The following is a 24,172-nucleotide window of genomic DNA, read 5'->3' on the forward strand; positions in this document are numbered from 1 at the left end:
TTGTGTGCATTCGACCCGTGTTTGGAAGGGGTCGTACCGTGTTGTGGGGATGAATGAATGTCCCTTTTGTAGAATCTCTTTTTCTGCTTTAGTCAGGAGGTGTGCTGACTGATTGACAATTGATGAAGGAGGAGTACTGGTATGGTTCCTTGTCCTCTGCTGCGGGTGACCACCTTTGGCCACCGTTGGTTGCGGGTGGTTCTGCCATTGTGCCCGGTTCTGGCCTCTCCCGCGTTGACCTAAAAAGACAATCCAATTTAAGAGACAAAATAGTCAAAACTTTGACACAGAACACACCCTAAGCAGGACCGAGCCAACTGACCCTCTGGAATACATCACCCGCAACAGGCCATGCCCCCTGTGGCAAATGCTCAATGTGTGGCCAGACAGCAAGAACCACTGAGATAGATATAGGATGGCAGACCCCGTGGAGACAGACTACATTTACTAATTGCAACTCCAAGGGAGTCATCTACATGATCACATGCCCGTGCAATCTTAGATACATAGGCATGACGATGAGGGCAGTCCGCACACGCATGATTGAACATCGATCTTGCATACGCACCAACAAGCTGACGGCCCCCCTAGTACAACATTATACAGCCGAAGGACACACTGCAGATACCTTCAAATGGACCATTATAGAAAGAATCACACCGCCTGCCAGAGGTGGCAACTTCAACAACATCCTCTTCAGACGAGAACAGCAATGGATCTTCAGATTGAACACATGTTGGAATGGCCTCAATGAAAACATCCAGTGGCACAACCTAGCCGTGCTCACTTAGGTCTTTCCAGGGCCTTCCATGCTGTTGGCCCTTATTTTTTGGCTGTTTTTATTATTTTTTGGCTGTTTTTATTATTTTTTGGCTAGTATTATTTTTTGGCTCTCATTTATTTTTTGGCTCTCATTTGTTGGCCCACATCAGTCTTTTGGCTCACATTCTTTTGGCTCACATCCTTTGGCTCTCACGTTCTGGCTCTGCCTTTAGCTAAGTACTTTTGGCTAAGTACCTTGACCTAAGGAACCACCTTCCTCAGATGTCTCACTCAACCTGCCCCCCTCCTTGTTTTAAGGGGCATTCCACTGTGGGCCCCAGCAGGTGAGTTGTCCCCTCTTTTGCCCCTCTTTGCCTCCCCTTTCTTGTTCCCCTGCACCCCAACACCCCCCTTCTCATGCTGAGCATTTTTTACAGTACTTTGATCCCCCTTGGGGGCCCTCCTGAGGTTGGAGATTGGCACCTCCATCCGCCAGCATGAGACAGTTTCAAGGCATTTTTACAGCATCAGCTGTTCCTAACGCGCTCTCTCGTTGTTTCGAGAGGCGGTTGGGCACACCTAGCAGCTCACGGCACAAACCGCTCATCACGGACGTTGCCTTGACGGCCGCCCACGTCATTTCGATGCGAGCAACGCACGCATTGCTATCTTGTTTCTTTAGGCGATCGGGCACTTTTTCTGATCGTACGCATTTTGGAGCAGTACAACGCTCCCGAGCCCCTGCATACTTCGTAGGGGCTCCTGCAAGACGCTCCCATCAGGTATGGACCAGGACTGTTGTTGCCTTAGCTGTTTTTCCCCCAGCCTTTCAACTTTTCCTTAAGACACGTTCTTGTGTTTATATTCATTTTTAGCAGTATTGCCTGCCAGCACCAGACCAGAGTACCTCCTCCACCACTTGTAAAGGTACAGAGGTAATTGTTTTCAATACCTTTTCACCCTCAGCATGTTTTCACAAGGGAGTGGGGACCCAGCACCTCTCCCTTTTTCCAGCCCATCCCACCCCCACCCCGATGATGAGTTAGTTTGCACCGGTGATCAGGCACCCATAATCTCCTGTATTCTTATGACCATTAGCTTTGGTTAATACATTTCTCTCACTATTTTCGAGTGGATAGACTTCCCCCCTTCCATAAGGCCAGTCCCTTGAGCCTACGCCTCCCCAATTAGTTCTTGTTTCTCCATGCCCCCCCCTTCTGTGCCCCTGCAGGAGACGCCCGATCCAGTTCAGCCACTCTGAACTTTCTTATTTGGTCCCAACATGGAATCACGCTCCTGACGAAGATGGCTTCAGCCACACAAGCCATTGAAACCGGTCGACCCCAGAGGTCATGAGGGCTCTCATGACCCATAACAAATATCCCCAATAAGAGGAGAAGGATATTGCTATATACAATTGCTCTCACGCACACTTATGGTGAAAGTGTGTAATTTTATAAGAGCCTTTTTTACACCTCAAGGCCCCATGGCCCTTTTACTTTTACCTGTTCCCAGGCTTTTCCAACTTTTGAACTGCTCCTCCTCATGCGACCTATGGGCAAATATTAAAAATTGACACAGGAGAAGGAATACATACAGTTGACTTGATCCCAGGTCTTTCCAATTATATCCAGCTAGCCACAGAATCTAATCCACAGTTCTGGACATTGCTGAACAAAAAACGAAATTGGAACTGCCTACAATATTGAAGATTGTCTAAAAAATCTTAGCTCTTTGTGCGTTTGGTGGTGCTTTGATTGAACACGTAGGTCATCAGTATAGAAGACTAGGTCTAGCCCTCACCCCTATTTCTGTTAGACAGGCGTCAGCACACACACAACCTAGGTATAGGCACTCCCGCTAAGGACAGGGTGTTTTTCCCTAGGGACAGGTACGTTGAGTTGGGTGATCCTCCCCGCCCAACACCCCCACAACCCCCCCCTCCACTCCATTTGAGATTTCTAGACAACTGTTCTTTCATTCACAGAATCATTTGAGTCGCCTTTTCCTACAGTAGTGGCTCATAATGCTTCACATTTTAGTATGCACAAAACGTTGCGTTCTGACCTTTTAATGCATTGCATCAGTAAGATGGCGAGAAGGGAGCATCAGAGATGCCCATAGTTTCACCCCCTGAACATATCCCTTTGTATAAACCTTTTTCACTTTATTGTTATTTCCTTCTGTACAGCAAAACAAGTTTTTAAACAATTGTGGCCAATGTGATTTCTTTACCTCGACCTCTAAAGTGGAGATAACAATGGGTGTATTTTCTGCAGAAAGTCTGCCTAAAATACTGCAGAATACTGCTGTTGTTATTTGATCAAACCCTAAATTGGGTGGCTGGTAAAATCTGCGTTATTTCCCAAATACTACTGATTTTACTTTTCCCACTCACATCTGAATTACCCTGTAACTCTGTGAAAGATTTTCATTGTATTGTCAAGAACATAGTTCTTTGGCAATAAAAGACACACGTGCAAATCACCAACAGATTCTGATTTATAGATACTAGGTCCCAAGAACAGAGATACAGTCTTCCACTTATACTTTACACAGTCACACAAACACTACAAGCCATCACCCAAGTCACAGAAACTAAACAAACACAAACACACACAGAGACACAGACACGCACATATTCCTTGAAAACTCAAATAAATATAATGGGTCACTCTTCCTCCCTCTCCAAAACCAGATCCCAGACGGGTTTGCCTCAAGGTTCCTTCGTTTTTTAATGGCGCAGCCACCTGTCCAGGAATGTGCAGCTAGGGTGAATAATATTAGTCAAGTGCCCTCTGGGTCTTTTGCTCTGAGTTGTCCAAGTGCAGGACCCATAGCGGCGATTTACCAGCAAGACCGCGACCATAGCGTCTTGTCGTGTTCGTCAGCGTCTGAATGGAAAATCAAGGAGGTCTACTGTCTGCATGTGAGCCAAGACAACGGAACGGGGTGAGTGACAAGGAATTGGTGCTGGGCAACGTGGATAACGGAAAAAGGTGAGGGGAAGGGAAGGGGAATGAGTTCATGATTAAAGGGTGGAGCAACAGGAGAACAGAGGTCTGAAAGTTAGTTATAAGGAAGGGGGTGAAGGTGCATTGAGGGTGTGGTGCAAGGGAAGAGCACTAGAGCTTAATGAGTACAGACAATAGGGTCCATGAGACAGGGGTACACATCTGAAAAGGTAAGTCTGCAGGCTTATGTACTGTTCCTGAGATCTGTACCTGACTTGCATTTTTGAGGGACTGGATGGACCCCTTAACTTTCCTTGTTCTGAAAAAGTAATGCTTTATGAAAAAATATATAAGACCATTATTTCCAGGTTGCTACATCATAATATGATATGATATGATAGGTTATTTATAATGCGCTTAATACCCAGAGGTTTCTAAGCGCAGTCCCGAGGATCGAACCTGTGGTGCTCCGTGTTGTCTTGTGTTAGGAAAGATTTCCACAGAGCTGGTAAATCCTCCTTTCCTCGTTCAACCCCAGAACTTTTTGCTTTTCTAGAGGGATATCTTTCATTATTACCTCAGTGAGTGGGAACCTTTTTCCACACTCACCTGATCTTTAACTCTTTTTATAGGTGTCATTTTTAAGACTCTCCATAGTGACTTTTTAAAGTTATCATGTTTAACAACTTATTGGCAATAAGTGCCTGTTGTTGCTGGGTTGCCCTAGGGACTCCCCATTTAACTTGCTTGTGCTAACCTTGAGTGAACTACAGTTCCCAAGGGCAGAAAGAATCTTTGGATCCCATTTACATTTTATTCTGTGAAACCAGCACCCCCCACCTTATGTGGAGTGCTGGGGAGATACAATGTATCCCCTTTCACATTTAAACTGTAACAATTCTGTTACAGTGACAAGCTTACCTTTAACGGCTGGCTGGTGGCGGTGATACCTTTTACTAATTTGGTGCACCTTTACCGCGGGCTGTAATCACAGCTGCAGTAAAGGCACCTAAGGGTGCTCATTTTACCAAAATGGCCTCTGTCTTCCTTTTCTGGCATTTGAGTGTTTCTTGTTGTTTCTTGTTTCTTCCCCTGACATCTAGGGTGGGAAATTCCTTTGTGTGATTTTTGTCTTCGGCGGGAGTCCCCTGGACACCCCGCCCAGGCTCCAGTCAGTCTGTAAGCACAGGAAGTGGGGGAGGAATCCAAAACTTCCCCATCCTTTGTCTTACGCCTTGCTTCAACTGGGACAAATCCCAGTGGGGGGCTGGCTGTCCTGATTGGACAACCAGACGCCCCTTTCCTGTAAAATGCAGGGAGAGAATGCAGAGGTTGTGCTGTAGCTCCTGATAAATACTGGAAACCTGGAAGATGAAGTCATGTCAACCACTGGAACTTAAAGCAAAGAGTAGCAAAGAGTATGACGAAGGAAAAGCAGTGGAGACGATTTCCAACGACCGGAGAGCCTGCTTTGTAACCGGAGCCTGCTGCAGCCCTTCCTTCCAATCAACCTGGGCTCTCCCAAAAAAATGACCCGAACCCAGAGCCTGGTGAGACCCACTAGACTCGAGAAGACCTGCATTTTGAGCCATCCCACGTATTACTGCAACCTTGCGTTCTTGCAATACCCCAATATCTCGGGACCTCAAGCCATTGTGCGATGCACAGTCTTCCAAATTCCGAATCTTGCTGAAACTTCGTGGGCATCCTGGTGGGTCTCCAGAGACACGAATCGAGTCCAAAAGGTCCCCTCACCAGAGTGCTGGACATTTTAAACAATGAGAATTTAACCGTGATTTTCTGTCTTATTCTGTCACCTTGAAAAGGTGCCAAATCCACAGAAACACATTTAGCCACAAGGGAAACCTTGCCTAGAGCCTTCTTCATTGATCCCTGCTGCAAAGTCCCTTCTGAGGTCTTGTGTTCAGTCTCCAGGACAAGGAATCCACTGACCGGGTATTTGGCTGCAGTCCCTGAATTTCTCCTGCTGCAACCTCTTCTTCATTGCTGAGGTACTGTGTTGGCTTGGGTATATACTTACCTTAAGCCTTTTCTGATTTCTGTGTAGCCCTGGGCTGTTTTCTGTGATTGGGAGGTGCCTTGTCCAGTGCACCCAATCCCACTGCTAGAATCCTGCTGGGGTGCCTTCTGTGAAGCCCCTGGACCCTCTTCTAACTCTAAAAGAAAAGTACTCACCTGTTTGCCCAGTTTTCCTAAGGAACTCTGACTTTTGCTACTAAAGAACTTATTCTAACACTGCCTGTTGGTCACTAGTCCTAGTGACCCCCCTTCTGCCACTAAGAACACTCAAGTGTTTTACTTACTTGTAAAGAGTTGGTTGATAACTGTAATTCTAAGAGTGAACAGTTACAAAAGTTCTTACTGATCTTGAATGTGTAATGCACTATTCTCAAAAGTATGGTTAACTTCTTTTCTTCCTTAGCCACTGTTTTGCCAGTCTAATAGAAAGTAGATGTAAAGGTATTTTACTCTCCTGTGATTAGGTTGTGCCTCTTTACAAAAGTAATGTGTTGGTTTCACCAGATTATTCCTGTAGGGTAATTGTATGAGTGTCCTCCAACTGTTGGTATCACCAGGTTAGTCCTGTTAGGATAACTGTGTGAGTGTCCCCCAACTGTGTCTTGATTCCCCTGACTTGCTGCTAGCCTGCCCTTAATATGTCTACATTAGGTTGTTGTCTACTTAGAATAACTATTCAGTAAAATGTGACATTGGGTTTTACTTTCCCCTTCATTGTGAAGTTAAAGTATGTGGGTTTTACTTACCTTGTGTTAGCTGTGTGCCATCCCAAATAAGTTACCAGAGTTATTACTTACCTCAATCTGGGGTTCCCTGATTTCAAAAGCATCTGTAATTGTATATTACATCCTTAGGTTTTTTACTCACATGGTATAACTGTGTGTTATGACAAAAGTAGTTATAGGTTTTTACTGCACCTAGGATAAATGTTTCACTATTCAACAAGAGTATATTGTCCAGTTGACTGTTTATGTGATTTGTTACAAGAGTCACTGTACAACTGGAAGGGCTTACTGCCCTTGTATTACTGAATGTAATCTGAAAGTAACCATTGGTCTTTTACTCCCAAAGAATAGGCTTCACCTATACTAAATGTGTATAACAAGGTTTTGACTTCCCAAGAACTACTGTTAGGTGTTCCAAATAAGGTCTATACTTGGGTCTGTGGATTTCAAGTATAGTGTTGTGTTTTTATACTGTAGTTTCTTATAATGTTTTAGTAGTTACTTACCCCTAGATTTATCTGGGCCTACCTGGATTTAAATAAATCCTTTATTTTTACAATACATAGGGCCTCATTACACGGTAGGCGGAAGGGTTTACCGGTACCGGTATGTTACCGGTACCGGTAAACCCTTACCGCCTTACTACGAGGTCCCTTTGCGGGTTGGAGAATTTAACACCTGCTTTTTGCAGGCGTTAAAAACCAACCCGCAAAGGGACCAGGGAGCTAATTACGGTACCGCAATTTGCGGTGCCGTAATTAGCACCTTCCCCATTCCCATTATGCCCGATGGGGCAAAAATGGGAATGGGGAAGGGCAATGGGGGAAGGGGAGATTACCGCTCCACCAACCTTGGAATAGGATGGTAACTCCCCTTTCCACCAAGGCGGTGCTGGTATTTTACCGGCATGGACTAAGGTGCTAATAGCTAATAGCACCTTGGTCCACCGCCGTCCGTGTAATGAGGCCGTGAGTGACTCCAGAGCATTTCACAGGCTTACCGGCACAGCAGGCTGCTTAATCTGTTGTCCGGCATGATCAGAGTCAGCATTCTGGGTGGGCCTCTTACTGAGCACCCCTGAGGTATTTAGCTGTGCGCCCCGGGCCGTTGCCTGCTCCGCCCGGGCCAAGAAACGGGGCTGGTTTGGGCTGCTGCATGGTGGGCCGGCCACTGCACTGCTCAGTCCTCTGCTGGCCCCAACACATTGTAAAACTAAAAGAAAAACTTTTTCAAGACGGGCAGAAGGGCACATATTTTAGGGGAAACAGGAGAAAGAATAGTGCATAGCAAAGGGGGGGGGGCTCCTCTTATAATGTTAGAACAACAGGCCTGATTTTACTGTGGGAAATTTCGAAAAGGAGGCGTGAGAAGATCACGCTGTTCATAACATCTGCTGCTGCTTCCTAGTTAGCTGCTAGTACAATTTGCTGCTTTTTTTACCTTGGCTGCGTCCAGTGACTACCCTTTGCTACCCTGTCCTGCCTTTCTCCCCATCCTGTCTCCCCCTCACCTGCCCTCCACTACTCTCTCTTTTCTTCCCCCTCCTCCACTACACCTATGGCGCCCTCTCTCCTATTTTTCAAACTGTTTCTCCATTGACTATCCCTCCCTCCTCACCAAGTCTGGTAGAAAGAAATTCAAAAGGGATATCTTGGCCTCTAACCCAGGCCTCCCCATCGCTGACACCTACTCCAGCGCTTCCTCCAGACAGACCCTCACCGACATCCTATTTGTCGTTCCTTCGCCAGACCTTTGGACTCCTCATATGGTCTCTGTGCTCTCTCCCTTCTCATCCTCACCCATTAATGGTGGCCTCCGGCGGGAGTCACTCTTGGACCCCTTCCACTCCTATAAGGTCATCATTAATGTCTACTTTAACAGCACCATCATGGTCCAAGTCCCTCAGGTCAACCTTCTCCTCTTTGATAGACGCTTCACGCGCATCATCAATTTCCTTTCTTCTCCTGCTGTCCCTTCTCTCTTCAGCTTCCTTGCTTCCCCCTTCTGCCTCCTCCTTGGCTACCCTGCCCTCTGCTCCTTCCTCTTCTGCCCCCCCTCAGGCTCCCTCTACACCCCCGCAGGACATACCTCTGATTTGTATCCCTCCCCGGAATTCCTTCAAGGATGCAAACCTTCTCCATATTGCCACTCTCAACTCTTGCTCATCTGTCAAACACTCCTCTGACATCTGCCACCTACTAGAAGAACTTGACCTTGATGTCCTCAGTCTCACGAGACATGGTTCACGGCCAGCTCTGTCACAAGCTTTGCCACTCTCCTCCCTGATGGCTACAAGATCCTCTCCACACCCAGATACAACCGTTCCAGAGGGGGTGGAGTCTTGATCATCCCAGCGTAGATTCCTGCCTCTGTCTTTCCTATGCAGGCCTACTCCTCTTTTGAATGCCTTGTCTGCAGGCTTTCTCCCATTCCTGGCCACTCTCTTACCGTGGCTACTGTCTATCAGCCACCTGATTATATCACCTCCTTCCTCTCTGAGTGGGCGGACCTCTCCTCCTCCCTCCTGGCCTCGACCACTCAACTCGTCCTTCTTGGAGACTTCAACATCCATCCGGATGCTTCTTGTCCCTCCTCTGGACTCTTTTGCAACCTCTACAACTCTCTCTTTCTATTCTCCCCTCTGGCCAGACTCACTCTGCAGGGCACACTCTGGATGTTCTGATTCAGACTGGAGTGATCACTCTCTCCTTTCCTCCCATCTCTCCCTCTCTACCCCTCAGGCCAAGCCACCTCCAGCACTGCCACCTACCTTCTCGGTTATCTGACCCATGAAGCGTGTGTCGGTTGAGGCTTTCGCTACCACTTTTTCTCCCCCTCCTCGGGCTGACTCACATCCTGACACCACCCTTTCCATGCTCTACTCTTCTATCTCTGATACTCCTGATGTTCTTGCCCCTGTAATGATGATCCACTTGAAGCCCAAAGCCAAGTGCAACTATTGGTATGACTCTGACCTACTTACCCTTAAATGCAAGTATAGGGTGGCTGAGAGGAAATGGCGGGCTTCTTGTGCATCCTCTGACAAACTAGCCTGACGCCTGCTCCAAAGGCAATACCGGCTCCTTGTCCGCACTAAGAAGAGAGCCCACATCCAAGCCTGCATCTCTGAGGCATCTAACAACTCAGCTGAACTCTTTAAAATCTCCCTCTCCTGTTGCTTCCCAGGCCCTCTGCATGACCCTGACTTCTCATTTTATCTCACAAACCCAGGACATCCTGTCCACCCTCTCGTCTCCTCCTCGTCCCCCTTCTCTCTCGGCTAACTCCAGCTCCCCTGGAGCCACCTCCCCTCCCTCTTTCTCGTCTTTTTCCTCTGTTCTCCCCTGACGAGATTTCCTGACAAATCTGATCTATGAAAGTCTTGTCAAAACAGCTTCCCTGTTCGTCAAAAACCATCAAGGAACACATTGACACCCTTGCTCCTGCTCTGGCTGACTTCTGTAACCACTCCTTCACCCCTGGAGCCTTCCCCTCCCCTCTGAAGCACTCTCTTGTGCACCCTCTTCTCAAGAAACCCACAGCCGACCCCTCTTGCCGGGCTAACTATCACCTGATCTCTAGCACGCCTTTCTGGGCAAACACCTGGAAAAGCTGGCCATCTCTCAGCTTAATCTTCACACCGATTCTGTTGGCTGTCTCCATGACCACCAGTCTGGTTTCAGACCTGCCAGAAGCATGGAAACTGCTCTCCTGAACATCAGTGAAGACCTGCTCTCCAACCTTGATTCTAATATCCCATCTGTCCTCATCCTACTCGATCTTTCTTCTGCCTTTGACATGGTCAACCATGTCATCCTGCTCAGTCGCATCTGTGATAAACTGGGTAACACTGAACAGGCCCTGGCCTGGCTGACCTCCTTCCTCTCCAACCGACCCTCCCAGGTCCTACTTGGGTCCTTCCTTTCCTCCATCTCACTTTCTAACTGTGGTGTTATCCAGGGATCTAACCTCTCTTCCTGGCTTTTCAACCAATACATGACACCACTCGCCCACTGCATCGCTGCTCTCTGCTCAAACTTCCAATGCTATGCGGATGACACCCAACTTGTTCTCAGGCTCCCCTCTCCCACCTCTTCCCCGTCCCTCATCTCTGACTGTCTGTCTGCAATCCAGGAGTGGTGTGCCACCAACGACCTCTGGCTTAATGCCTATAAGACAGAGATCCTCCTCATCAGCACACCTGCACCTTCCTTTCCTGTCATTCTTTGGCCGGCCTCACTTGGCCCTCTCCCTGTTCCCACTTGCGAGGCTAAGAACCTCAGGGTGATCTTAGACTCCACGCTTTCCTTTTCTCCTCACATCTCTGACGTCTCAAAAAAGTCTAACTGCCAACTGCACCTCCTCAGAGGTATTCTTCCTTTCCTCTCCTTCCCCAGAAGCTCACTTTCTCCCGAGCTCTGGTTCTCTCTAGGCTGGACTACTGCAACAGCCTCTTTTTAAATCTGCCTGCAACCACTCTCCGTCCTCTGCAGCTCATCCAGAACAGGACTGTGAGACTTGTCCTTGGCCTCAAGCCCAGGGATCGTATCTCTCCAGGACCGAAATCTCTGCACTGGCTCCCAGTGGCTGTGAGGATTAAATTCAAGACCCTTTGGATTGTCCGCAATGCCTTCTGGGGCCGGGGGACTCAATGGGCCTCATTACACGGAAGGCGGTAACCCTTACCGCCTTACTACGAGGTCCCTTTGCGGGTAGGTACTTTAACGCCTGCTGCTTAGCAGGCGTTAAAAACCAACCCGCAAAGGGACCAGGGTGCTAATTACGGTACCGCAATTTGCGGCACCGTAATTAGTGCCTTCCCCATTCCCATAGAGCCCTATGGGGCAAAAATGGGAATGGGGAAGGGCAATGGGGGAAGGGGGAATTACCACCCCGCCAACCTTGGAATAGGGCGGTAATTCCCCTTTCCACCAAGGCGGTGCCGGTATTTTACCGGCATTGGACCAAGGTGCTAATAGCACCTTGGTCCACCGCCTACCGTGTAATGAGGCCTAATATCTTCAACTCTCCCTCTGTAAATATCTTCCTTCTCAATCTCTTCGCTCCTTCACCTCCAACTCCCTGGTGGTAGATCTCTTTCTTCAGCTGCGGCCTCCCTCTGGAACAGCCTCCCTGCCTCATTGCAAATTGAGGAGAACCATCTTCGGTTCTGGAAGCACCTCAAGACCTTTTCACTTTGCTTCTGCCTTCGCTCTTCCTCTCTCCTGCTGATCTCTCTGCTCTGGCACTGGGCACCTGGTTACCTTCTGGTTTCGGGCCCAGATCCCGGCCCTCCCAGCCACATACCTGCACTGCCTCCTGGCAAACCTTGCACTTGGGTCTGTATCTGCTACCCTACAGTCCCCTTCCATCACTAATCAGACACCGATTGTCTACACCATATTCTCTCACTTGCCACCTGCTGGCCACACTACCTTTTATTGTTCTATCACGTGTTCAACATTTTTCACTCCTCTCCTGCCCCTGGCACTTTTCCCTTTCCCTCTGCACTTGAGCGTTCTCAATGTCACTATGTCACTGGGCCTAGTAAGATCGTTGTTTTGTCCTCCCTTGTTTCCCCTTCCTTGCCTCGACGCGCCCTGAAACAATTGGGTATGGGCGCGATACAAATAAAATATCATATCATACCATAGACAAGGGAAGGAGAGGAAGGCAGAAGAAAGATGAACACTTCAAACAGCATACTCAAATGAAATGCAGAAAGAAAATGAAGATTTTACTGCAGTTATATAAAAATAAGTACTTTCAAACTTTTGACATTTGTTTCTCAAACTTTGGTGCTGCAAACTGTTTCCAAACGAAAGACTTATAATCGAGCAGCCCTCAGCCTCAAGGTCTTCGTGCCATTGCTAGTAGCAACTCTGAGGGACCATTTCTGTGGCAAAGAATGACCCGCCCCCCCCAAGACCCTGTCCCACCCCGTCCCTCAGGGGTTTGCTTACCCGGTCAGGAGTGATGTTAATGCTTGAAAACATTGTTGGGTAAAACATCGCCACTAATACATTTCCTGTCTTTTGTATGGGCAGAAAAAGATATAGGGGCCGATTCATGGAACAATTGTGCGCCGAAATCGGTGGTGCAAGCGTGAAAAATCCAGCGCACACAAGCGATTCATGGAAGTCTCTGCGCATGTTTTTCCTGGGAGCTGCACCTAATCCGCGCCTACCTTACACGCCACTGCGACATCCCGAACGCTGTGCGCGATGCGCAAAGCAATAGCGCACAGCGTGTAGCGCACACACCAAAAAGGGGGGCGGAACACGCGAAATGGGGAACAACGTGTTAAAATGAGGATGTAACTGGGGAAGTACTGCTGGGAAATACATGGAATGGCCACACGCTAGTGAACAACACGTATTCATGGAATCGAATAGGGAAAACCTGCGCACACCAAAAGACACGCACAGGCGTAAACACGTCTGCCACAAGAAAGCAGGCGGAAGCGCCCCTGTGCAGTATAAAAGTGCGCGCATACGACAAACACGCATATACAGCTCCAAAGAATGTCCCATTTTTCGCAGCAATGATCGTGGGACACTGCAGGAGGAGGAGAATTGCCAAGCCCTGCATGTTTTTGCCCAGAACCCGCCTCTTTGGGATACCTGATGACCAGGTCTATGGCGGGAATAGGTTTCCACCTCATATCATCCTAGACCTGGTCACTGAGTGGGAGGATGACCTCACATCACCCACCTTTTGCTCCCAAGCATTGAGCCCCTTGGAAAAGGTGCTCAATGTCCTGCATTTTTTGGCCACTGGGTCATTTCTGCGGACAACTGCCATAGTTGGGGGCATCTAACAGGCCACGCAGTCACGCTGCCTACACCAGATGTTGGCAGTCATGACTGCGCGCCTCTCAGTCCGCAGGCACATATACATGCCCAGAACACCCGCAGAAAGGCAGGCCATGGTCCAGGACTTTTACGGGTGGCACACTTCCCCAAAGTGCTTGGTGCCATATATTGCACACATGTGGCCCTACACCCACCTAAGGTCACTGAGAACATCTACCACAGCCACAAGCACTGGCATTCCATCAACGTACAGGTTGCATGCAATGCCCAGGGAATCATCACCTCTGTCTATGCAACCCATCCTGGGTCTACCCATGACAATTTCATATACAAATTGTCCACCCTGAGCCGGGCCCTGGAAGCTGGGAAGCATGGCAACACATGGCTCATTGGTAAGTAGAAAAGTCTGTGAACATGCATGCTTGTCACACACAAACAAATACACAAACCCAACTAATGACAACCGTCATCATCTCCCCAGGGGACAGTGCCTACCCTCTGAGCACCCACATGATGACGCCAATATACAACCCCACCACACCACCCCAGGTAAGATACAACGCAACCCATATTGCAACCAGGGGCATAGTGGAGCGCATATTCAGAGTGCTCAAGTCACGCTTCCGCTCCCTTGACCGCTCTGGCGGGCAGTTACTATATGAACCCCTAGTAGTATGCAGGATCATCTTGGCAGCATGTGTCCTGGACAATGTTGCAATACGGCGGGGCGTACCAGTGGACATGGTGGTGCCCCCACATCCCCAACCACATGCACAGGCGCTGCGCATGGGAGGGGAAATGGCACATGGCGAGGCAGCCCGGACCCAGCTTGTGGCCACATTTTTCACCTAAACTCCCACCCCTGTGGAGTGCACACAGGCCTGGCATATACCAGGTGACAACCGATGATGACAAAGGGACAGTCAACTGTCACAACCTTACCACCCTGAGAATGTGTCCACGGAAGCGCTACATTGTGTGCATCCCTTGCTACTTAAACATAACCAATTTGGTGTGACCAAAAGGATCACATGCAAGGTGCATATCCCACCCCCCCTGCAAAACAGGCCATGAAAATCACTGGTATGTCACCCAAAACTCCCAACCCCCATGACCCTCGTCAGCCATGGCATGGCATGCAACAGCAAAAGAGCAAACCAAATGCACAACACATGACAATTTCATCACGAAATGCCACGTGATAAATGGAAACAGGCCTGAGACAATTACACCTGACATGGAATCAGATGAAATGACTGACCAACAACCTCCCACACATACAAAGTCATAAACAAATGCATGGTACCAGCGGTACCATCAACAAAAGACAGAATGCCTGTTGGCATGCACATTGGGCAATCCAAATCCGCAAATCCCAAAACCGTGTGCTGTCTGTGTCTCCCTGCAACACACCGCTCAGCACACAGCACAGTGAGTGGCCTTTTTCGTTGGGGATACACATTGAGCATCATATAAAAAAGGAAAAGCAACACAAATTACCCTGTGACGCATGTACACAATCCGAAAATTGTAAGTGATCATGCGCTGCAGGGACACAGCATGACAGAGAAGGCAATCTGTGTGCACATGTGGGCATGGATCGGTGGTTGCATGTGTTGTGGTGCGTTGTCTAAGTGTGTGTGTCAGTAGGGATATGCACTCAATACATGCATGTGAAATAAAGTGACCCTCAGTGTCCTGTACACATCACAGAACATTGCCCTTGTGGACCCCCCAGTGTGTTAAACCACACCAATCCCCTGACACCTGAAAAGTAAACCCAATACAGGAACATACATTGACCAGCAGAACACATCATGTACATAGTACCCCACATTGACAATGTCGGACAATGACCAATCACTGTAGCCCAAGTGTTCCAACTTGACATTGTCATGACACGGCCCCCTCCCATCATCAGTGTGGATTTGACAGCTAAAGGGTGCAGGCTACTGCCTACAGCTTGAAGTGCATCAACCACGTATACAGGCAAGTAATGAAAAAACATCACAATCAACTTAAAAAAAGCACAGTTAAAAAATATACTCATCAAATTAATTGCAGACATGCCGTGGAGGAAACATCCTTAATCCCCACTAGGGGTGTATACACAAGTAGGACTGCAGACCGGCCACAGATATGATGAAAGTCCAATGCCCCTGTGTAATTTGCTGTCACACCGATCCATCCTTGCAAGCCCATGGAAAGGGGAAGCATGAGTGGCATATGTGTCAGGACCCCAAGCCACAAACACATACATGAAACAAGCTTGTATGGGCCCAGCTGGAACACACAGTGGATGCTTTTAAATGCCACAAAGCACCACACTGTCACATGAATGCACAATAGACAAACAATAATATAAACATAAATAAAAATGGCCACATACGACCCGGGGGGACCCAGGAAGGGGGAGGTACAGGGTGCACCACAACACCCACATGCGATGATGATGAGATTTAAAAGAAACATCCATGGGCTCAAAGCCTCCACGGCCTGACCTGTATGGAAGATAAGCCGTCGTCCTCATCACCCTCTGGATGTAAATAAGAAGGTGGACATGGCACAGTTGCCTGACCATGCCTATCTGCAGCTTGCCCCTCCACGGCAGCAAGCATACAGGTCTGGTAAGCCTGTTCCTGTGTGGCAATGGCACGTAAGTCAGCATGCAGCACCTCATGTGACATGCGTGATTCCTCTTGCAAGGTTGCACGTGTAAGACGGAGTTCTGCCTGCATGGCCTCACATGACATTTGGTGCACCACATGGCTTGCACGTAGCTCAGCCGAGATGGTGTTTCAAGCTGCTCCATCCTCACTTCTGACCGCTGCCTCTGGGACATCAAGAGCATACCCAGAGTAGATCTGAGGAATCGCTGTTCTTCCCTCAGGTCCTCCCTGTGTGGCTCTGCCTGAGCAGCAATTGCTTTGCGTAGAGTCACCATTTCAGTCCGGCGTGCCCTGTTTGAGTTCACCATGCCCAGCCTGAGTGAGGGGCACGTGGACTGCATTGTCTGCTGCTGGAGCGCTACCTGGCCATCAGGGGGAGCATGGATTGGGCCACACTTTACATGCCTTTGCGCAATCATCTCAATAGGTGCCCCCTGTTGCTGTGAACTGGCATACATGGCATGCTCCCACTCAGTGCTCCCCGGTGGCGCACGGCCACCGTATTGCCGGACATTACACCTGCGGGACCCAAGGAGCTGTGGTCCTTGCTTGATTGGCACTGCCCACAGCTGCAGGACTGCATCCCCCTGTTGACCTGATGCCCCAGCAACATGAGCAACTGGTGTGGAGTGTGACCGTGCACCCATAACCACCACAGGCGGACGTTCCAACACTGCCTGTGCCCGTGAGGGCACTACCCCCACTGCAGGTGTTGCAGCCAGAAGATCATCCACATCAGGATCACTCACCGGCGACAAATCGTAATGATGCGCATCCAATTCAACATTGTGCACAGAGGGTTCGTCAGAGCTTGACTGATTGCCAGCCCTGGACACGACGGTCTGGAGCACAAATGGGTTCTCGTGGTCTACCACCACACAACCACCACTTGTGCCGGTTGTTGATGTAAAATCAACCCCGTGGGTATTCTTTTGTTGGAGGAGAGTGCTGCAATATCTGTTAGAACGTTCATTTGGAAACATTATCCTTGGCACTGCGAGCCACGGAGGGCTCTTGCTGAGGCACGCTCGCTTCCGGGAGGAGGCGGAGCCAACCGGCGATCACGTGGGCAATCACGTGACTTTGTGCAGCCTCATAGTCCAGCCCAAACCGCCCTTGCGGTGTATTCTGTTGTTGGAGGAGAGTGCTGCAATATCTGTTAGAACGTTCATTTGGAAACATTATCCTTGGCACTGCGAGCCACGGAGGGCTCTTGCTGAGGCACGCTCGCTTCCGGGAGGAGGCGGTGCCAACCGGCGATCACGTGGGCAATCACGTGACTTTGTGCAGCCTCATAGTCCAGCCCAAACCGCCCTTGCGGTGTATTCTGTTGTTGGAGGAGAGTGCTGCAATATCTGTTAGAACATTCATTTGGAAACATTATCCTTGGCACTGCGAGCCACGGAGGGCTCTTGCTGAGGCACGCTCGCTTCCGGGAGGAGGCGGAGCCAACCGGCGATCACGTGGGCAATCACGTGACTTTGTGCAGCCTCATAGTCCAGCCCAAACCGCCCTTGCGGTGTATTCTGTTGTTGGAGGAGAGTGCTGCAATATCTGTTAGAACGTTCATTTGGAAACATTATCCTTGGCACTGCGAGCCACGGAGGGCTCTTGCTGAGGCACGCTCGCTTCCGGGAGGAGGCGGAGCCAACCGGCGATCACGTGGGCAATCACGTGACTTTGTGCAGCCTCATAGTCCAGCCCAAACCGCCCTTGCGGTGTATTCTGTTGTTGGAGGAGAGTGCTGCAATATCTGTTAGAACGTTCATTTGGAAACATTATCCTTGGCACTGCGAGCCACGGAGGGCTCTTGCTGAGGCACGCTCGCTTCCGGGAGGAGGTGGAGCCAACCGGCGATCACGTGGGCAATCACGTGACTTTGTGCAGCCTCATAGTCCAGCCCAAACCGCCCTTGCGGTGTATTCTGTTGTTGGAGGAGAGTGCTGCAATATCTGTTAGAACGTTCATTTGGAAACATTATCCTTGGCACTGCGAGCCACGGAGGGCTCTTGATGAGGCACGCTCGCTTCCGGGAGGAGGCGGAGCCAACCGGCGATCACGTGGGCAATCATGTGACTTTGTGCAGCCTCATAGTCCAGCCCAAACCACCCTTGCGGCGTTAAGCCCGTCCGCGGAGTAAAGGGCGTTGCAATCTATCTTTAGCTGTACTGTTTTGCTGCTGTTTGGCTCAGGGTGGCGCAGGAAGCCCGGTTGGGCCTCACTCACTAAGAAGTATCTACAGGGGTCAACTGTTGCTCTTAGCTGGACACTGGGGAGGAGAGACGGACTCTGGCTGCTCCTCAAGCCATCGGGCGTTCCCAAGGTGATGCTTCTATATATATGTGATACTGATTTTAAAAGTAATTGACAAACATTATATACTCTTTTAATCGCATATCTTTTGTTCCCAGCTATTGTTTTTTATTGATTTAACTCATAGCCACTTCGGAGATATTATCATCAATACCTAGAGGCTGCGAGCTGTGCTCCCCTCTGTAAGTAATATAGTATCTGTGCATCTACTTTTAACATGCCCGCACTTAGAAGTGGGTTTGAAACTGTTGAGAACCAAGTACCTATAATAGTAGAGGTTCAACCTGGCTCCGGGAGGCTGAGTGAGGCACCTGTATACACAAATTCTACTGAAAATATGCCTAACCCTATTTTAGCTGGGGGTAAGACTAAACAAAAGTCTATTTTAAGTGCTGAAGAGGGTCAGAGGGGCTCCGCTTCTACCGACCTCGTAGTGTCCGATGTCGTTGCCCCTAGCTATGGGGATATGGAGATAGCAAATTCCGAATTTAATGGGGTTCATAGGGACAAACCAGAATTTAGACAGGAACTTACAGATGAAGAATGCCTCCAACAAAGCTTTATTGGTACTAAAAAGGTAGTCCGCTATCACGCTTCTACCCCCCTTCAGAGGAAGATTTTGAAGAGTAAAACACAAGCTGGAGAAGGTTTAGAATCGTTACCTTGGAAGGGTATAAACCCATCCGGATTCATGCAATTTTCACATGTTTCGCCAGCTACATTCATTTTTGGAAAGGAGAATAATGATAATGTGCAGTCTTCCATAAATTCTCCAAGGTTAGAAACCCTTAAACTAAATGAGGGGGGGGTTCATTCTAAAGGGACTTCTAGTCGGCCAAAGTATAATCCCAATCAACCTATTGGGGAAAGCGATTTAGATGACTCTTTCTTTACTATGGCAGATGCTACGGGTGTTTTGCTTAAAGAAATTGTGGATTTAGAGATACCAGCAGGTAGATCTGTGCATAATGGAAAGGGGGCAAGGAGTCTATCGGAGGGTGCGCCTTCTTACTCATACCCATGTGATGAAAACAACTACATAACTGGGAATCAACTAGTGGGTACGCAACAATCTCTTGTTAAATTGCCCATAGAAACACCCAATTCGTCTATACATAATAAAATAGCCTCTACTCAAACTGACAAATGGGAGGAAACAATAGTGCAAATGGAAGACAAAGCAACGGATCCCCAGCAATTTCTACGAGAAAACCATGTAGTAGAAGAAGATAAACAAGAAACATCTGGTTTAAGTAGGAAGGAGAGAGGGGATTATTTGCTACCACTCCTATCGAACCTACACATTAGTCTAAATCTGGCCCTGAAAACGCTGGGGGAGTCTCAAGAGACTATGGCGGGCTCTATGATAGGGCAACAAGCGGTTTTTAATCAGCTGGTGTCTCGTCTGGCATTTTTGGAGGGAATAGTAGAGGGCAAGACCATGAAGGAGCATATTATTAAAGAACAGAGTCGATGTGACAAATTTAGAAAGGATCAGGACATAAGATTAACTACCATGGATGCAAAAATTACCACTCTGTTGGAAGTTATGCTTTCAGGAGACCGCCCCACTTCATCTAAGAGAGAGCTAGGGGAACGCGATTCCCAGGGCCAAAAAGATAATGAGGACAACAATAATAATTACGGAAAGAAAATGGTTTCTCCCGATAGTCCTTCAACCCTCGTAGATGTCATAATGATGGCAACTGAAGGGTGCTCCGAAGATCAGGAGTTGGATAATCACAGTACACAGATGCATATGAGAGTATCCCTTAATGACATAGAACTTTTGAACATCAGTAGTGAAGATACAAGATCCCCTCAATACACCACACCAATTAAAGGGCTAAAAAGCAAACATAAGACCAAACATAGAGAGAAAAAATCATCAAATCAAGAGCTGGAATTGGAGGCAAAGAGTAACAATGATGGAAGAGTGCCTGTGAATATTTCCGACTATAATATAAATGAGGTGCCCCATTCCCCAGTGGGTAAGCGTAATAAATCTAAAAAGCAGGGGAGGACACTTAAAAAAAGCAAAAACATGCCCAATACAAAAATTAAAGGTAGAAATGCCAACCTTAAAGGTATTAGAAACATCGCGCTTCATGAAGAGACGGAAGTTAGGGGGGGTCCTAAGAATGCTCATAAGGAAAAGAATCCAGTTCAGGGCGAGAATAATAAAGGCCCGGTGGCTTGTGGGGAAACTATTATAGACGCTAATAAGGAAAAGAATAACTTGCTGAAACGTGGATTTGAGCTTATCCAAACCAAACAAACAAAGATGACAGCTTTTGGCACAATAATTAGCACTAAACACGCCAGAACATCTGTAGGCACACAACAAGTCAAATTCCCTACGGCTTCCCAAGAAACTCTGCCAGCTATAAGTAATACTACCCATCCCGATAAGGGGTTGACCGAATTGTGTGGGAGGGATAGTGGTTCTTCCACTAATATTATGGAAAGAAACCCCCAAAATATAGAACCACCAAAACTACAAGATTCGGAAGATGATGCTATGATCCCTTCTGGAGTAGATCATACAAAGAAGCAATCTACTGTGACTCAGGCCCCTATTAAGCTCTGTACAGGGAAAATAGTGGGTTGGATTAACAATAATATAACAGACTCTCAGGTTAACTTGAACAGAACTCATCTTTTAAATCTGTTCAAAAAGATCCCTGTGCTACGAGCTATAACAACAGATGATATAGATGCCATATCTCTTCCTAACTGCAACAACCACAGAATGGTAAGTTGCTTTCATTCGGAAATGGTAGCAGATATGGTGCGTGCCCAAGAAAAAAACATTAATTCTTTGGGCTATGATCTACTCTCATTAGCAGATAAGAAAGAGGCCAATAATTTTCTTGAATATCAAGAACCGAATAACAGTCAAATCAAACAAATTATTCAACTTGATAATAATAAATTAGAAAATTTGGGCCCAGGGTTGGCACTGATTTCAAGCCTCCTGAATAATAATCAGGATTGGTCATGGCTACAACCGGCACTCAAAACCTTGGAAACAATTAGACAAGACAAGGGGTGTTCCTAACTATATAGAGATTGAGGTGATCTCTTGGAATTCTTGTGGGGGAATCAATCTCAACACGTTTCTGAATAAAAGGGAAAATTATGTACGCCCCCGTATCTATTTCTTACAGGAAACTATGATGCTTTCAGATATGCACATAGAAGGTTTCTACACTTTTTTTTCAGTAGCTACCAGCGGTCAGCTGGGCAGACCCAGCGGAGGCCTGATTATTGCCATCGATCGTAACTTGGGGTTCGTAGGTGAGGTGATATTTAGGAGTAACTGGCTTCTGGCTATTATGCTATCTAGGGAGAATAATTTAGAGCCGATACTCCTTTTGAACCTCTATTGGAATCCGCTAAAAGTAGACATTGAGGAAGTGGAGGACTCTCTAGATATAATCTTGGGAAATTGGTTTGAGAAAGGGTTTGGAAATCGCATTATTTTGGGAGGGGATTTTAACTCAGCTTGTGCCGATGGTTCGGTGCTTAATGAAAGAGGGGTATTACCTAGACTTCTTAGTACGACTACAAAAAGAGGTATAAGGTGGGATAATTATTTAGATAACTGGGATTTGGGTCTTTTAGACCATGCCTTAGATTGGAATCTTCCTAAACATACTTGGAAAAGAGGAAGTAAGAGTTCTAGAATTGATTTCTTCTATGTATCTAATGGCTGGAAGCAAGCCTGTGGAAAACTGTCACATATGGAGGTTGAGTTCAGTGATCACGTTCCCTTATGTTTTTCTCTCTTCATCCCCGTCAAGGGTATTTATATCAATCCCATGTTGCAGGGTTTAGAGGTGGGAAACAATGGGAAAAGGGTTACTTGGAATAAGAAAATAATTAAGAAATTTAATACCTTGGTATTGGAAAAACTTTCACAGGTGCAGCCTCAAAGTATCAGGGGGGATGACATTGAGTTGGGTGGTTCCTACTATAATATTATTTTGTTTTGTGTCTATAAAATTAGTATGGCCAGAGATCTGGGGGTGCCGACATCGAGGGTGCGGGCGGCTGATCCCAGAATTCAAAAAGCCAAGCATACTAAATATAGGGAAATTAAAGTCTTGAAAAAAGCATCCATTCCTTTCGCAGAATTTAGGCTGAAAAAGAAAAAAATAATTCAGAACTACAAAAACTTTATCAAGTCTCTTAGAATGGATCAATATCACGAAACACATCAACTGATGATGTAAAATCTATGCAAGGGCAGAGAGGTTAAATTTTGGTCTACCATCAACTCCATACTCACGCCTGCTAAAGATAAATTAGACTGCCCCATTCAAGCGGATGTGTGGACTCTCTTTTATAAGGCAAAGTTCGCTCTACCCGCTAATCTCTCTAGGGAACAGGATGTTAACTTGGGCCCTCCGGTTGTAAGTGAGTGTGTATGGGATATAGAGGATATGAAATGGGCCATCAATAAGCTCAAACCTTCTAGAGCACCGGGCCCCGATGGTATTCCCCCCTTTGTTATAAAGGCGGCCCCGGAAATGTGGGCTAAGTTACTCAAACCCATATTTGATGATGTATTTAAATATCATACCATCCCTAAAACCTGGTCGCAGAGCATTATAATTCCTATTTACAAAAAAGGGGACGTCCTAAATCCACAGAACTACAGGCCTATAGCACTGTTAGATGCAGCGAGCAAAGTCTTTGGTATTTTGCTTTTGAGGGACCTTAATAAGGTAATTAGAGGGAAGGCCTGCTATAGTAAATTCCAGGTTGGTTTCAGAGAGGGCTTGGGAACCGACCTGAATGGGATGATTTTGGCTCATCTAAGAGATACAGTTCACCAAACTAAAATGGGAGATGTATACATGGCTTCCCTGGACCTCTCTAATGCCTTTGATGGGGTTATTAGAGCAAGATTGTGGACAAAATTGTTAGCTATGAATGTTCCACGCAAGATTGTCCAAATCTTGGCTCTTCTACATAGGAATACCTCCGTTAGGGTACGTTTATCACAAGAAGGTTCCCTATCCGATGCAGTTGATACTGAGGTTGGGGTCAAGCAGGGCTGCTCCCTTGCACCCACGCTCTTTAACCTGTACGTTAGCGATGTGGAGGACATGTGGCAGGGCCCTTCCATTGCTCCGGTCAGGTTGGGTAGCTTGGCTATCGAGTGGATGGCCTTCGCAGATGACTTTATCCTTTTTGATCGTACCCCGAGAGGCCTTTGCAGAAGGATGGATATTTTTTATCAATATGCACTGACGAATAATCTCTCCCCCAACGCTTCGAAATCCCAAACGATTGTAATTTCTAGGAAAAGAGTTGCCAAACCATGTATCTGGAAGATGGGAGATAACTCGGTGGAACAGGTTCAGGCCATAACCTATCTAGGTTATAATTTTTCCAACCAATCTAGCTTAAAGATGTGGAAACTGAATCTTGGGGATAAAACAGCTAAACTAAAGAATCAGATGAAGTTCCTGAGGGGAAAGGTCTGTAAATTTTCGCTTCTGCCTATTAGACGATTCTACCTTGCGAAATGTGAACCGGTTCTTTTGTACGGTTTGGACATTTGTACAAAGGACTTGAGTTCATACCTAAATGTGATCCAGGGGAAACTGTGGAAGGAAGCAATGGGCCTTTCTAGGGCAATCCCCAATTCCATTATTCGGCACGAGCTATGTCTCATATCACTTAAAGCCAGATACTTGTGGAGGCAACTCTCCTCTTTTAGAAAAATATATGATCCTCCGATAAACACTTTATATGAGTTGTTGAATAAGGTAGTCAAAACGGGGACGGTACTATCCATTAAGAGTTTTAGCGATAGAATGTTCTTTTTGTTGGAATCGCTAGGACTTTGTTTAGATGATCTGATTCAACGACCGGGACTA

The sequence above is a fragment of the Ambystoma mexicanum genome, chromosome 4p, assembly GCF_040938575.1.
Source record: "Ambystoma mexicanum isolate Mex_15411 chromosome 4p, UKY_AmexF1_1, whole genome shotgun sequence".
NCBI classification, from domain to species: domain Eukaryota; kingdom Metazoa; phylum Chordata; class Amphibia; order Caudata; family Ambystomatidae; genus Ambystoma; species Ambystoma mexicanum.